Source organism: Engystomops pustulosus, chromosome 3, assembly GCF_040894005.1.
Source record: "Engystomops pustulosus chromosome 3, aEngPut4.maternal, whole genome shotgun sequence".
Classification (NCBI taxonomy): Eukaryota; Metazoa; Chordata; class Amphibia; order Anura; family Leptodactylidae; genus Engystomops; species Engystomops pustulosus.
This window is the reverse complement of record NC_092413.1, coordinates 131005671-131021897: the sequence shown is the minus strand read 5'-3', so window position 1 is coordinate 131021897 and position 16227 is coordinate 131005671. Positions and strand designations below refer to the sequence as shown.

Genomic DNA, 16227 nt, shown 5'->3' with positions numbered 1-16227 from the left:
TCCTGACTCCTCCGTATTTTTTTGGCGCAAGTGGGCATGGCCTCGCTTTTCCATATTATCCATCACATTTATGTGTATTTTGTCAGCATTTTAAGGCACAATTTTTGCCGTACAATAGACCAAGGTAAAGTTAGGGGGCAAAATTAAGGCGCAGTCCATGTAATATTTTGGCGCACTCATCTCATTGATGTTGGCATTTTTTTGGTGCACAACTGATTACAGGCAGTACCCGGGTTACATACAAGATAGAGTTTGTAGGTTTGTTCTTAAGTTGAATTAGTATGTAAGTTGGAACTGTATATTTTATCATTGTAATCCCAGACAAAACTTTTTTGGTCTCTGTGACAATTGGATTTTAAAAATGTTGGGTTGTCTTAAGAATCAATATTAACACTAAAGCTTCATTACAGACACATTTGATAACTGTTATAGCTGTTTATTGTAGCCAAGGCCAAAAGTACAATAAATTAGCAATATTCAGAGGTCCATTTGTAACTAGGGGTGGTATGTAAGTCGAATGTTCTTAAGTAGGGGACCACCTGTATTATCATCTACCCATTATTTACTTACAGCTGTGCGCCACTTTAAAACATTGGGCTGTGCTTCCCGGAGACTGATCTCCGATGTCGACAGTCGTGCTTGCGCTGAAATGCTTACCACAAACTTTATGGAGTTCAGTTTAGGGTAGGGCTATAAACCACTGTATGAATCAGGAAGAGCAGTGTCAGGGGCTTAGGAGCTTGTCTCTGAACTAAGCTATATCCCGTATCCATTCTGTGTAGACAGTGTATATATGCTTAATAGGGGCTCTCTATAGCAAGAGACTTTAAAGCCAGATTAAAAAAAAAAAAAACATGTTAAATGCTTTAAAAGGTATATATTATACAAACAAGGATAAAACAGCTCTCTGTATAAGGTCAATGCATATTTAAACCAGCAAACATATGTGCCCGACCCTGGGTTTCGCCATATATGGCTTCTTCCGGGGAATTTGTCATGACTTCTGCTATCTTTGACAAATACACTTTTAACACAGCCATGTGTGAATATGTTCTTAAAAGGGAGAAAGAAGTAAGTACCTAAGATTTTTAGGCTTAGTTGATAAAGTGTGTATAAATGGCCTTATTTATTAGGCATGATCCATATTGTACCATAGAGTGTATGAACTCTCAAACAGCATGTTTCTTCATCTCATCCTCTTCTTAATTTAGCACAGTGTCCTATAATTCTGTTTCAGTTTACCTTCACTGAAATTTTCTAATTAAACTTTGCTGACTTTTCTACCTACCACCTGAGTTGTGCAGAAATTGGTTGTGGCATGTTTTTATTTTTTATTGCTACTGAGTTTGAATCAAATTATTGCTGAAGTAAACAGTGACTGAAAAAATTAACTGATTTTTTAAATGTCAGCTAGCGGTCACAAAGGTTTAAAATAGGTAACAAAACGGAGTGAACATATGGTATTGGAACTGGCACATTTATTTTACATTATTTTATTATCAAGATATTTATTAGTGTCACATCTTGTCAATTTATTGTTGATGAGATACATTTGCTTGAGGCCTTATTCACAAGTTAGTGTTTTGGTGGTCTTTTTGCATCAGTTATCATGAGCCAAAACCAGAAACGGGGCAAACATACAGAACAAATACAAATCTGAGTATTGGTTGACAAAAACTGATGTAAAACAAGGATTGATGGAGACCGTATTTTTCTTTTTTCTATTGTGGTAATTAAGTAATAGTAGGCAAATATTGCTACAATCTCTACAAAATTCCTATCCTAATTTACGAAGCCTAAATGACATTTTAATGATAGGCTGCAGATCCTTTCATGGCAGATACTGAAATAATGGAAGTGATGATTTTCATACTTCCACAGTGAATGGCTTGGCTCTTACCATGGAATAAAGGAGAAAGCTTTTGAGTGTGCCAGTGGGACTATGTCCCTTGTTTTGAGGTGTGATCCTTATCTCCCTTGCAAACAGAGATGTCAGTGGAGGGCCAACTTCATGCACTGACATTGATTTTTATTTATTTGTTTTCTTCATTCTTTAGTGAAGAATTTAATTGAATTGGAAGAACATGGAGTTATTTTTTTATTAGAAATTGAAGTGCACCATGAGCATTAAAACACACACTTGTATGTTTAAATATGGATTTATATTCCAGGATTGCAGCTGGACTAGGGAGACTTGGTGAGCTCAAAATGCTGTAATGATCTGCTTCACAGCCCCTCTCATACTCTTTGAGTGACTGCTGTAGTATTCAAGAAGAAACCTTTTACTCAAAGCTGAGGGGGGGGGGGGGGTTCTGTGAAGCAGTGCAATACAGAGTTAGACACCTATTACATTCTTGTATTGATTGGGCCATTACAACATCCACATTGTGTTTCCCTGAGTACCACAAATTCACGACTGTTGTAGCAAAGAGACTAAAAAGGAGTTATAGGATATAGGAAGATGTGTCATTGCATAAAAATGTGACATTGAGTCATGGGAACTACTGTATAGAAGAACTAATGTGGAGTTATTGAAATAATGGATTAATATTTGATGTCTGTTTTCGTAGGATTTTGGTTCTCTCTAGCCTTCTATATGGCAAAGCGTGTTACTTTTGAAAACTAATGTTTCTCCCTAACTCCGCTCATGTCAATTTTGTTTCTGAGAAAATTACTGTTTGCTCTTCTCCTGACCTAGGCTGTCAGCAAGCTTCATTTGACTCATTCTTCAGGTTTCAGCAGTATATTTGCATATTTTCTTGCAGTAATTTACTGTATGTTTTAAAATAGAAACAGAGAACAAAACTTTCAATACACTTCCTAACAAAGAATGAAACAACTTATTACAATTTGGGGTTTTGCACAGAAACTTGTAAAAGTACTTGGGGGTATTGGTGGATGGTAAACTTCATTTTAGTGACCAGAGCCAGGCGGCTGCTGCTAAAGCAAATAAAATTATGGGATGTATCAAGAGAGGAATAGATTCTCATGATAAAGACATAGTTTTGCCCTTATACAAATCCCTGGTCAGACCACACTTGGAATATTGTGTACAGTTTTGGGCACCAGTGTATAAAAAGGATACAGTAGAGCTGGAACTGGTGCAGAGGAGAGCAACCAGGATTATTAGGGGAATAGGGGAATGGAAATACAATGACAGATTACAAAATTTGGGATTATTCAGTTTAGAAAAAAGACGACTGAGGGGAGACCTCATTACATTCTACAAATACCTGAACAAATCCTTATCCAAGGACTGACAAGTAACAAACACATGAACACTTTTAGTCTTAGTGTAATACCTGTATCTAAGCCTATATCAATTAATATCATTTTTTTAAATATCAATTTTGATGTGTGAATTAGTAAAAGTTAAAATGCAAATACATCAGCCAGTTTGTAAGATTTGAGATGTATTTTTTGTAAATTTGTCAAATTAGTAGCAAATTAAATTTTTTGTACAGTTTTTTGTTTTTACTAGAATGCCAATAAAGTAATAAAGTTTTTAATAAAACGCCAATAAAGTAAAAATAAAGGCCTGATGCACACATGTATGTTGGCCCAGTCCACTGGACTGCACACATGCACAAGCCAGGAGTACTTGAATTATATAGAAATATACAAGGACTTCCCATCTTCTGGCCAAACTGCATTGCTACTATGTTATCTGTTACTGTGCTGGCAGGAAGTCCTTGTATCTATTTCTGTATAATGCGAGGGATCCTACCCTGAGCAAGGTGTGTAGTTCCTGATATCAGGCCAACATATGTTCCTATTCACAGGAGCTGTATGTATTGCTTGTGTTTTAAGCTGCATTTGTGCATCCGGTCAAACAAGTATTATTTTATGGGGATTTTTTTATTATTTCATAGGGATTTTATAGAGCATCAGAATGATTTTTTTCTTTGTGCCCCAGTCTTCACCCATTAACGACCTGGCCTTTTTTTTGTTTTTTAATTTCCATTTTTTACTCCCCACTTTCAAAAACCTTTTTATTTTTACATGTAAAGAGCTCTGTGATGGCTTGTTTTCTGCGTAACAAATTGTACTTCATAGTGACAGAATTTAATATTCCATGTCGTGTACTGAGAAGTGGGAAAAAATTCCAAATGCAGTGAAAATGGTGAAAAAACGCATTTGTGCCGTATTCTTGTGGGCTTGGATTTTACAGCTTTCACTGTGCGCTCCAAATGACAGGTCTTCTTTATTCTTTGGGTCGGTACAATCACAGGAATAGCACATTTATATAGGTTTTATAATGTTTTCATACATTTACAAAAATGAAAGCCTCCTGTAAAAATTTTATTTTTATTTTGCCATCATCTGGAGCTAATAGCTTTTTCATACTTTGGTGTACAGAGCTGTAGGGTACTTTAACCCTAGGTTGTCTGATTGATCCTATCTTATACTGCTATACTACAGTATGTTACAGGATTTTCCTCCGCATTCATTACAATGTGCTGATAGCACATTGTAATGAAGAGGTTAACATGAGTCAACCTCAGGTCTTTAGAAGACCTGAGGCAGTCATGGCAACGGATCAGCGCTCCCTGATGACGTCACGGGAAGCGACGACCCTCGGCAAGATGGCCGCGCCGTAAGCCCACTACATGCACCGGGACCCGGCGCACGCTGTACTACTAGGTGCGCACTGGTAAAGGGGTTAATGTTCCCCCACCAGCAAATGCCATGCCAGATTTACTAAGAGGTTCTGCCACTGGGATAAAATCTAAGCCAGGTCCAACCTAGTGTAGATTTCAGCTACCTCTGCTGATACTTCTCCACTTTTTTGGAAAAGTGGCATGTGGGGTGGAAAACCTGCAGCGCACAGTCAGGGATTCCAGCTTTTTTTCCACTTTGTACGCTAGAAATCTGCCTTTTAAGGCATGATAAATCTTCCCCATTGTTTATTTAAATTTCACTCCTACACACACAGCTTTAAGGAAAACAAGTAATGCCATTATTTTAAGATAATTGCTCTATAATTGTCACAGTTATGTTACAGGAATAGTTCTTATGACTTACTGAAATCTGAGTAGGCAACAATTTGGCTTTTTATACAATTCAGTGTAGTTTCTGCCTCTAGAAAAAGAATTATGACTGAAAGAGGCTTGAGAATGTTTGGCTGCACTTGAACAGTAAAATATGTAATGTTCGACATCTGCTTATTAGAACTCTATGTAGTTTGAAAATAAGGGTCAGACTGTAGAATTAGAGCTGATGTATACCTGCTACCAAAGCTGCATGTGCTGGCATTTATTAATAATCATGTCCTCCACTATTAACTGTTTTATCCAGATCCTATTAAATGGAGAATTGTTTTAAACTTATGGATAGATCTCCTTTTTTTTAATTCTTATTCCAGATATGAAAAGGCTTTTGGCACTATGCATCAAAGGCTTCTAAATCAGTAGCGTCATGGAAAATTGGCCAGTATGAAGGCACGCGTGGTGCTGTAAATACTTGTTTAGATTATGTTAACTGTCTCTTGTTCCACAATTTGTCTTTTTATTCCTATCATTTCACAGCAGAATGAAGAGTGACGCCAACATAACAAAAGCCTTGTTTAGGTTAAACAATTTACAAAGTGATATTTAACAATTAGAAGTTTATGTGCAGGGTTTTTATCACATGTTCTGCCTAATTTCTGCATTTTGGTTGCTGGGATAGTTTACAACACTAGCAAGATGGTCCTTAACCCCTGCCATAGCCAACAAAGATTCCGCAGCGCTACACAGAACTTGACAAATCAGTCCCTGTCCCCAATGGGGCTCACAATCTAATCAGCCTACCGGTATGTTTTGAAGTGTGGGAGAAAAACAGAGGAAACCCACGCAAACATGGAGAGAACATACAAACTCTTCAGATTTTGACCTGGATGGGACTTGAACCCAGGACCTCAGTGCTGCAAGGCTGTAGTGCTTACCACGGAGCCACAACATTTTTATTCTGCTGTAAAAAAAAATAAGCACTGATTTTATTCCACAAATAAAGTCATACCAGGCCACAGGTTGTGCTATTACTGTTCTCATAAGACAGTTCCCATTATTGCTAATTCTGTACATCCTTTTTTAAAAACTAGTTAGAGAAAGGCGTTTGCCTCTCTTATTGCATCAAAGTGAGGACACTAAATAGAGTAGTTTATTAATAAACAGTTAATTCATCCTATTAAGTACTCTGGTCAGAAGTTGTGTTTATTTAGTTGTCTTTTATGTTTCCTCTATAGCTCTGCAATAGCAACTGTTCTTTTGATCCTATAATACAGCAAATGTCATGTGGACTAAAGACAACAGTCTCATGAACTTTGAGAAATGCCTCATAACCGAATGTCTAGTCTTGGCCACGGTAGTAAAGGCAATACAGACAGAGTAATAGACTTCTTAGCAAACATTGCTTCACAGAGGGAAAGTTTAATAGTGTATATCTGAATCACGGCAAACTCTGAATGATCCATTTGTGGTTTCACACATAATTGCTGGCATCCCAACATTGCATTTTATTACACTGACTGGATATATTTAGCTGAAGCCGAGTGACTCTGTGACCTACAAAACAGAGGGAAACATTTTCATTTTCTCAAATTGGAAATCTGTGTCCAAATGTACCATTATGATGAAATTCAGCAATCATATCTGTTATTGTTTATAGTGCCGCCATACTGTATATCATTCAATATTCGTAGCATGAAAACAACACGTTCATTGGGACGTTCATTCCCACGTTCATTGGGACGCAATGCAACTCCCCTTCCCTAAACACAAACATCTAGTTTGTGCAATCTAAATTGAGACATTGGTGATCCGCCTATGGTTATGTTAGTTATAGTAGTACACTATACAATCTCATATGTGATGCCAGAATGGACAGCAGTGCTGTTATCTAGTCATGGCTTTCCAGAAAGGGGTTATGGCATTTTTTTCAATATAATATAAAAGATAGTTAGAATAATATACACCAATCAAGTTATTTATAAAAATAACCCTATATAATATATTACATTCCAGCACTGGAAAATTCTCTGATGGAAATCATGACATGATCACACAATTAGTTATGTAAGTTGCTTGCTGGGTTGTTTATTCTGGTTGAGATATTTGGCTAGAAGATATTCTGTGTGATTCATAGGCTGCTCACTTTTGGCTCTGTAAGACATGTATTAGCTAGGATAACTGTTTTTGAAATGTATTATTATTATATTATTGTGATGATTATTGTGTAAAGTTTGTACAGATATTTTGTAATTGATCATTGCACTACATACAGTGGGGCTTATATACTAAGGGTCCGCAGCCCCACTTTTGTCGGTTTTTCGGGATTTGCGCCGCTGAGACAGGTATTTAATTGGGGAGTGTCTTGAATGCGATGGGATTGTGGCACGGCTGAGCTGGCTTTCATGCGACAGAAATTGTGTCGCAAGATCAAGCACTTACATGCACCGGGAAGAAGAAGGTGAACTCCGTTAAACCTGTGCGGGGAAGCGACACATACACAATATCTAGGTGAATTGCGGCTGAGTGCATGATCGTCGGACAATGCACTTTCATGAACTCCACGGAACCATGTGAGTAAATGTGCCTCAGTATATATAAGTAATAGGGAACCACCAAAATATTACTTTATTGCACTTAGAGTACATATAAAAGATGTGGAAATAGATGGAAGTTCAAAAGAGATTTGCTTGTGGAAGAGAGTTGACGTAAGCAGGGAGAAGGAACAGGTTTGAGGTGGAGGGAGGGGAAGGGCAATGAGTGAGGATGAGGGAAGGAAATATTAAGTAGAAGATGATTTGTGCCTATTAAACTGTCCCCCCTGGGAAATCTCCACACACTGCATAACCTTCCTGATGATAGGGTTGAAATCACCACACGTAAAAATGACCTTTCTGATGATAGGGTTGAATTTTGGGTTGTCATAGGAACAAGGATAAACAATAGGGATTAATTTCTGACACTTTTGATAACTCTTACAGTTGATCATTGCTGCCCAGGCCTAAAGTGCCAGCATCCAGGCAGCTTCAACAGAGGTCAAAGTGCACAGAGAGGTTAGTTTGTAACTAAGACTTGTCTTTAAGCCAGGTGTTAAAGTCAGTGACAGCCATATTCCTTGTTTGAAGTATATATTCATAGAAAGATTTGTCATGCGCCCATCGATGTAGACAAGGGAATAACAACCTGCAAGACCAGACCCACAGAAAGAGCAGGTTTCTGTTTCTGTATTTATTAAGTAAGCTTGGTTCTGGTACTGTATCTTTGTAGTAAGCTTGTTTTAGAAATGCATCTATATAAAAATCTCAATCCTGGTAATGTATTAATGTAGTATTCTTGGTTCTGGTAATGCATCTATGTAGTAATCTTGGTTCTGGTAATGAATCTACGTATTAAGTTTGGTTCTGGTGCTGTATCTATTTAGTAAGAATGATTTTGAACAGGTCCTATTCCTGTCCAACTTCGCATCCAGGGCACTGTATTTCTATTGATACATTATTAAAGGGGCCACAAAAATAGAATAACCAGCGGCTTTTATAAGGTATTGCACTACAAAACACTGAAATGGGGAGGGGGAGTAGGGTTAAATGCTTTTTAGGTATAATGGGAAGGGGTCCCATTAAGGAATTTCGCCCTGGGCCCAATGCACTCTAGTTACGACTCTGGATACAAAGGTAGTTAATTAATTGGTGACACACATGAAGATAAAGTGGGTGGCAACGAGCTGTTTTGCAATGACACATGCTTCATCAAGCCATTGACTTGAAGTCTTTGTTTGAAGTACATGCAAGATAGATGCAACCCTATTTCTCCATTTTTGCTATGACAATACTCTGTCATACTTTGAAACTATATTTTTATGTCCTTTGGCTACAACTTCACTAGCCTCAGTGAAACAGAACCTATTAGTTCTCCTCTATATAAGCCCGGTCGGTAATGGGATTATATAGGGTGAGGAACCAACCCCCCAGCACATATATAACCGAGACATGCATATATATACAGTTAATACAGTTACATATATACAGTTAACCAGAGGAGAAACTACAGAGATAGGAGACAAGTATCAGCAGTTCGGTAAGTTAGTTAACTTTTGTGTGGGTTGAATGGGGATGGATAGTCCACACTTTAAGATCTTCCCTGCGCTTGGTGATGGTAAGGTTTCCCCCAGGTGAAAGACAAAAGCATCAGGGGTGTTCTGATTATATTAGGTGCATTCACACCCCTGCACACCCCCAGGAGGGGTCATAGGACCCTCCTACCTGGTATTTAGTCCAGAACCTTGGAGAAGTCACAGCTTCTCAATGGGAAGTCGTAGGGTCAGGGTTATGGTATCATTGGATCCGAGTGAATCCCTGGATCACTTTGATACCAAACCTAACCCATTTGCTATTGTCCCATCCAGAGATGATGCTAGAGCCTTGGGAATTGGGGCACTGTGATCCCCAAAAATGTAGTTGCCCCTGGGCTGAGATGGACCATTACTCTATAACTGTCCCTAACCAACGTATTGGTCTGATATTTTTTATGACTCATTGACTCTTGTTTGAAAATGGAGGGAAAATCTGCTCAAGCCTTTAGGCCTTGCTGTGGCTGCTAAAGGTGTTAGTTAATAGTTTCCCCCCTACAGAGCTAGAGTTCCTCTGCAGCCTTTGTAGTGTTAGATAACACTCTAGCTTGCTCCATTAGGCTAATTGAGATGAGGCTGAAGAGAAGTGGGGCATTTGAGCAGTATACTGTACCTCCCTTTCCCTGGCCTTATTTATCACACTCATCTTGATTTGTATTTTAGAAACTATTAAGGCTCAAGGAAACTTAGGTCTTATCTGCCAAGAGAATGTATTTTAGTTTTCACCTCCTCACAATCCAGCAGGAATAACATTTTTATTTTTGAAACCCTTGTATATACTGTATAACAATAATAACTGGATCGTACTTTATTTAACTGTCAATCATTCATTATTAATCTGGATAATGCATTGTCACCTTATAAATACAGCAGCTCTTGTAATCTATGTTCTTTATTCTCTTCCACCTTCTAGCCCCACAATAGCTCTCTTGCACTGTCATCCTAGAAATAAAGAGATATTACAATTTAGTTGTCATCTCTGTAAAGTGATGCAAAGCACCATCTCTAGAGTATAAATACTGATCTGTTTCAATTAAATTTTATTGGTGCTAGAGAACAGAAAAAACATTGATGAGTACATTGAAAAAACAACTTGTAAACCAACTAATTTAGATCGGTAATAGTACAAGGATCCATGACGTGCTTCTTCCCACACCTTTATTTTCTCTATATACAGGATACTCAGACATTGAAGATGATGTCTACCATTTCTACGCCATAATATTATACAGTTAGCCAAACATAAATAATAAATGTATTGTCAAGTAATTTCTTTTCCTGGGTGTGCATACAATATAATGCATTGATAGCCTGGGGCAGATTATAACTGACATGGGCCATGGGCTATATTAATATTATGTCCCCTACAAGTCTAGAATTCACTTCCTACATGTGGTACTAGAATCAAGCTTCTTGGGGAATGGTGGATGCATCCATTTTGCCTGCTTTCAAACTGTGGTTTCAAGACCTTTGGAGGACTTTTGAAGGTCCTGAATTGGCTCTTATCTACATGTGTATTGAGAGCAGGAACAGATGTATGAGGATTCCATGGGGGAAAGTCCTTCTCAGTATAAAATTTGATTTGGGTGGCCATGGGTCCTCTAGAAGGCTTGGCCAAACAAACTTTTAGACCACCAGATGCTAAATGATAAAAGTGGTAGAAGTTACTTTTCTGCAGTGCTTTTTCCAGTGGGGTTCCAGCACCTGCTACTGGATCCACAGCGATCCACTGCTTGCCAAAGCTTCCATAAAACAGATCGGTGATGTCACGTCTTTCCATTCCATGGTCAGTGTGATACTGCAAGACAGAGCATTGTCACAGTTTTATTGATGTCATTCACTTTTGTTTAGTTGTCTGGCCAAAATGTTTTAATGTACAGTAACTTTATGGTTAAGCATTATGCAATATGTGGATTATTATCATTATACCTGTGGCTATGTTTTTTTTTAAACACTTTTAATTATATCTATTATTTTCATCTCAATTTCCTTGTTATATTCCTCCTACTTAAATGAGCTGTGTATAGAAAGATACTTTAAATGGTTCTCTAGTAACTGGTAACACAACTTAAATGTAGCATTTTATCTGCCTTTATTTCATAAGCTGGAAGATTTTTTATTCTTGTCTTGCTAGCATGTACTGTGCATTATGCTTTTAGACTGGTGAAAGCTACAGAACATGTCATTCCACATGAAGACCTGTAATATAAATTTACTAGACTTCATCTATGGAAGAAATCTTGTCTTCTATACAGCACTTGTCAAACACTTCTAACGAATGGTAATAACCTTTGCCATATCTCATTTTCCTACATAAACAGCTCCAGCTAAAACTATAAATGGTGGAAAATTTAAGCTGTATGGCCTGCATTATCAAAACTGTTAAACAATTATTTTCCACCCTGTCTGGAAACCACTATCTGCTTTATGAAAAATGTTGTAAAGATGACTTTGTAAGGCGGTAGTATGACTCAGAAGCGGATAATTCAGACTTGCCATTCCAGCTTATGTTATTTTTTGTTACTGTTCACACTTTTAAGTTCAATTTACAGTGAGTCTGTTAGGGTATATGACAATCTATTGATATAATATGTGTTTAATGTATTCTTCTTGTTATACTAGGCTGTGACATGCAACAATTGACAAGCTTAAGTAATTGCTTCAAAATTCTGGATGTGAAGAATGTTTTTTTTATTTGTAATATAAATCTTTGTGTATGCAGAATGTCAAATCACAACATATCACAATATTCAACAAATAATGCTTACCCTATATTATGTGTGTGTCGCTTATATCATTTGCATACAACTAAATTAACAATGATGCACACATCAGTATCTGATCCTGGTTGCTATGGCTTGTTTCACATAATGTTTTTGCTATACATTGTAAGGACACGTCAGGCGGAATCCAGACATGTCCTTACAACATATGGTACAGACGTATCCTACTGTATGCTTATAAAGTGGGATGTGTCACCCAGTGACTCCTCCTCCTTCTCCCTCTTAAATGGACAGAGATATCACTGATGCCCTCCCTCCTGCTGAGCAACGTATCCACTCAGCATAGGCTGGGCGATGTTGTGTCTGCTCCCCATAGGCTTCTATTGCCTCCGCTGAGTGTATTATGTCATAGCTGGCTGCGTCTTTCCATAGGATATGTTGTATACTGAGCAAACGGAGGCAACAACTATGTCTCCATCTGCCATTATATCAATCAGTGCCATCAGCTAAACTGTATGTTATATGAACCTGGCTTACTGATGGCATTCACTGCCACCCTATGTTTTCAGACTGGCACCTCAATATTAACGTTGAACGAAACTGATGATTTTGACATTAAAATGTTTCAGAGCTGTTAGGGAGTCTGCTAACTGCATCGGAGGAGACACTGGCCTCTTTCAACTCATCTCTTATATCAGTAAAGTGGCATAAAGATTTAGAGACACTTCTTTATGACATGTGCCAGGATTATATCTTAGAGCTTTATATATTTGGCTGTTGTTCAGTTATACTGTGCCATATACAGCTCAGTGAAAACCACTTATGGGACATTGCTTATGTATACCGATAAACAATGGGAATTACAACAAATTAAATTTTAAGTTTTGTCTGCATTGCAATACCTAGAGCATCATCTGTTTGATATACAGATCTGAAAGAAATAACATCTGTAACCAAATGCCCCATTCCAAATGACTTCATTGATGAGCTTTCTAGACTCAGTCTTCCATAACTTTATTGTTTATACAAGGTGATGTCAGGTTAATCTTTGTTAATTCTGTTTTCTTTTTTTTTTATATCCAAACAAATGAATTCAAATTAGTAATATTACTGCATTAATAACAGTTATTAAGCAAACTGCAGAAAAATGTAGCTCTTTGGGAATACTTTTACTCCTATTACTATTCTGAGTGCTTATTAACACATAATAAGCACTCAGACATATATAGAATATCCACATATATGCCATAAATGTGGGGTGAATGCGGGTCTAACTTCCGAGACATGAACATACAACATCCCTAGAACAGTGATGGCGAACCTTTTAGAGACCAAGTGCCCAAACTTCAACCATAATCCACTTATTTACCGGGAAGTGCCAACATGGCATTTTAAGCAGCAACTTATTGCTCCATGCTCTGTCACAGTTTTCAATCATATCAGCCCCCTAAGGCCATCAATACAGTTGGAAGAAGTGGGGCAAATTCAGACATCATTGTGGCTTCTCTTTAGGGTTTCTGAACAGGAAGAATGGAGGGTCCAGCAGGATGACTTCCAAAGATAATGCACTTCTGTGAACACCTTCTCACTTTTTCCGCAGTTGAATATGAAGTGTTTCTTTAAAAAATTCTGAAAGCAGCATCTCTTAAGGTACCTGGGACTGCAGGAAGATTTGGTGGATTTGGTCCTGTTTGGTGAACTCTGTCTTGGAGCGATTGCCTAAGTGCCCACAAAAAGGGCTTAGAGTGCCACCTCTGGCACACGTGCCATAGGTTCGCCACCACTGCCCTAGAAGAAGGGTCCCTTGATATGTATTTGTCTCCATGGAGAATGAAAAGGTGCAAATTGGTGGATCTCGGTGTTCATGTCAATGGAAGTTTAGAAATAACCCAAGGCTGTCTGCTTATTTGTTTTTAGAATTACCTAAGATATGAATGGAGATGTATTTGTAATCACGTCGCCTCTGCAAACACAATGCAGGAGGGAGTGAATATACCTTGCATGTGTGATATTGAAAATACCATTTTTAATATGAGGTAAAAATAATGTTTTATATAGTATCTAATAGGCAGGGAAAAGATTCAGTATAGTTTGTAAAACCAAGTTATGATAAATATTTTCTCACAATACAATACTTCTGCTCTATTATCTGCTCTTTATTCTGCTGCATGCAGAAAGGACACCAAAGGAGATTTATCAAGCTGCCTAAGATTATGAATTTGCTAAGTTGCCCATGGCAACCAATTACAGCTCCCCTTTAAAATATTTATCAGCACTGGTAAAATGAAAGCTGAGCTGTAAGGAAATTCTTACTCTTAGGAAGCTTGGTAAATCTCCCCCACTGTGTATATTTTCTCCTGCTCTATATCATGATACCTGAAAGTTGGATACTGCAAATAGCACATTGGGGCAGATTTACTTACCCGGTCCTGTTCACTAAGGTAGTCCGCCCGATGTCCACCAGGAGTCACTACTGCTCTGAAGTCCGTCGGAGTTCACTGGAGTTCACCAAGCTATCATGGGTGCAGGTAAGCGAGTGTAAAGTGACACTTTTGTTTTTTAAATACGTTTTTTCCGAATCCGTTGGGTTTTCTTACGCCCATGCCCCCCGATTTCCATCGTGTGCATGCCGGCGCTCATGCGCCCCAATCCGATCGCCTGCCCCAAAAACCTGGGGGAATTCAGTGAAAATCGGCGCAAATCGGTAATATTCGGGTAACCCGACAGAAAAACACGATTCGGGCCCTTAGTAAATGACCCCCATTATGTTGAAACTGCTCACCTCCTATGCTGCTCCATATCAAATTAAGCTATGCTACAAATTTTTATTTGCTATGCAAATAACTATATATTAATGTAGTTAGCCTTCGCCATTTGATCCCACAATTGCTCAATGTGGTGGGACTTAATTATTAGTTTTTTATGTCTGTCCTCCTTATTTTTTCATCTACTGGCTACTTTTCAGTTCTGCTAGGATCTGTCCTTTTCACAGTACTGTACATAGAATAAGGGATGCACTATGTTGACAATGAACAGTGCAAACCGTGACCACTAAGTCATAAAGCAAAGAACTATATACACTAATGTACATTAAAATGTTTTAAGTGGTCTGAATCCATTTCAATGTTTATATCCCTGTAATTTATCAGACAGGAAAGAATTATGATAGGTACTTCTGGAAAGTGAAAGATGGGAAGAATGTCTAATGCCTAATGTAAGAATAGACACCCACCATCTTATATCTGACGCTCCTTCACCGTCAAGTATGTCTGTATTTCCTCTACATTTTCTTACATACTTTGTAATGTAGGTGACAATGAATTGGTTACAATATATCATGAAGACAGTGGGGATTATTTACTAAGGGTCCCACGGATCGCACTTTCGTCGGCTTTTAGAAATTTTCGCGATTTCCGCAACTGTGACAGTTAATTAGAAGGGGATTGTGTCGCACATGATTGGATTTCATGCATCAGAAATTGGTGGGCGGGCCATCGGACAATGCGACGGATTTGGACTGAGCACGGGATTTAAGTTCATTCTCGTTGGACGATGCACAAGGGGGATCGCACAGGACCGTGTAAGTAAATGTGCCCCAGTCTGTTTTATAATTGAAAATTCAGCTTCAGAAATCTCCAGCCATCAGTATCACCAGGAGAAGCAGTAGTTGCTTTAAATACCTCCTGTAGTGACCTTGCTACAATATACTGTCAGCCATGAAACACGTGGATGCAACAAGTTCTTCAGAATGAGAGCCACAGTATCCTAGCATCTCTTCAGGTTAATAGAGGAACTTCTTTTTTATAATATAATAAAGGCTATTGAAACCTATTCCATGTTTCTGTCAAAGCCGAAGCATAAAATATTGATTAATATGTTTTAATTGGAACTTGTCTGACAATAGCTGATACAACTCAGTGCTAATGATCCGGCTGATGTTGCTAAATTATCTACTACTGGTAGTTATGTACTGAAAAAGGTTTTATTTTAAGAATTGTAGTCTGGAGCCTCTTCATGTAGTGCACTTGACCCCAACAAAGAAAATTTATAATTGTGGATGAAATGTCGGGTGTTAATGATTTTTGGTTCTGGAGGCGGGAAGGGGACTGTCAAGCTTCATTTCAAACTCTCCCATTCTGGAAAATGTGCTGATACGTTTTCCTGGATGGGATAAGAAAAACATTGCTTCTTTTAGCTACCTTGTAAGGCAGCCCCTTTACCATCAACCTTGACATTCAAGAAGCTTAATGACATGATGCAGGATTAAAGCCAAAACAGTTTGCTCTGTCCATGGAGTGTTGCTTCCAGAGTAAAACTAGATTTACAAAAGGGCAATAACTCCATTCATGACTTTGCTATGGAATCTCATGAATTCTTTGTATTTGTGTTG

The 16227-nt window shown here is 38.2% G+C and overlaps 1 protein-coding gene and 1 long non-coding RNA gene across 4 annotated transcripts in view; one reads left to right on the top strand and one right to left on the bottom strand.

Annotated features, from left to right (window-relative positions):
- KCNQ5 (potassium voltage-gated channel subfamily Q member 5) overlaps positions 1-16227 on the top strand; it is a 386226-nt gene that overhangs the window by 239504 nt on the left and 130495 nt on the right. The gene's annotated exons all lie outside the window — the stretch shown is intronic.
- LOC140121939 (uncharacterized) lies at positions 6328-12192 on the bottom strand. Its single transcript, XR_011854225.1, has 4 exons — positions 12066-12192; positions 10783-10912; positions 9972-10056; positions 6328-6545 (listed from the first exon to the last, which is right to left on the bottom strand). It is a non-coding gene; the product is annotated as an uncharacterized lncRNA (long non-coding RNA).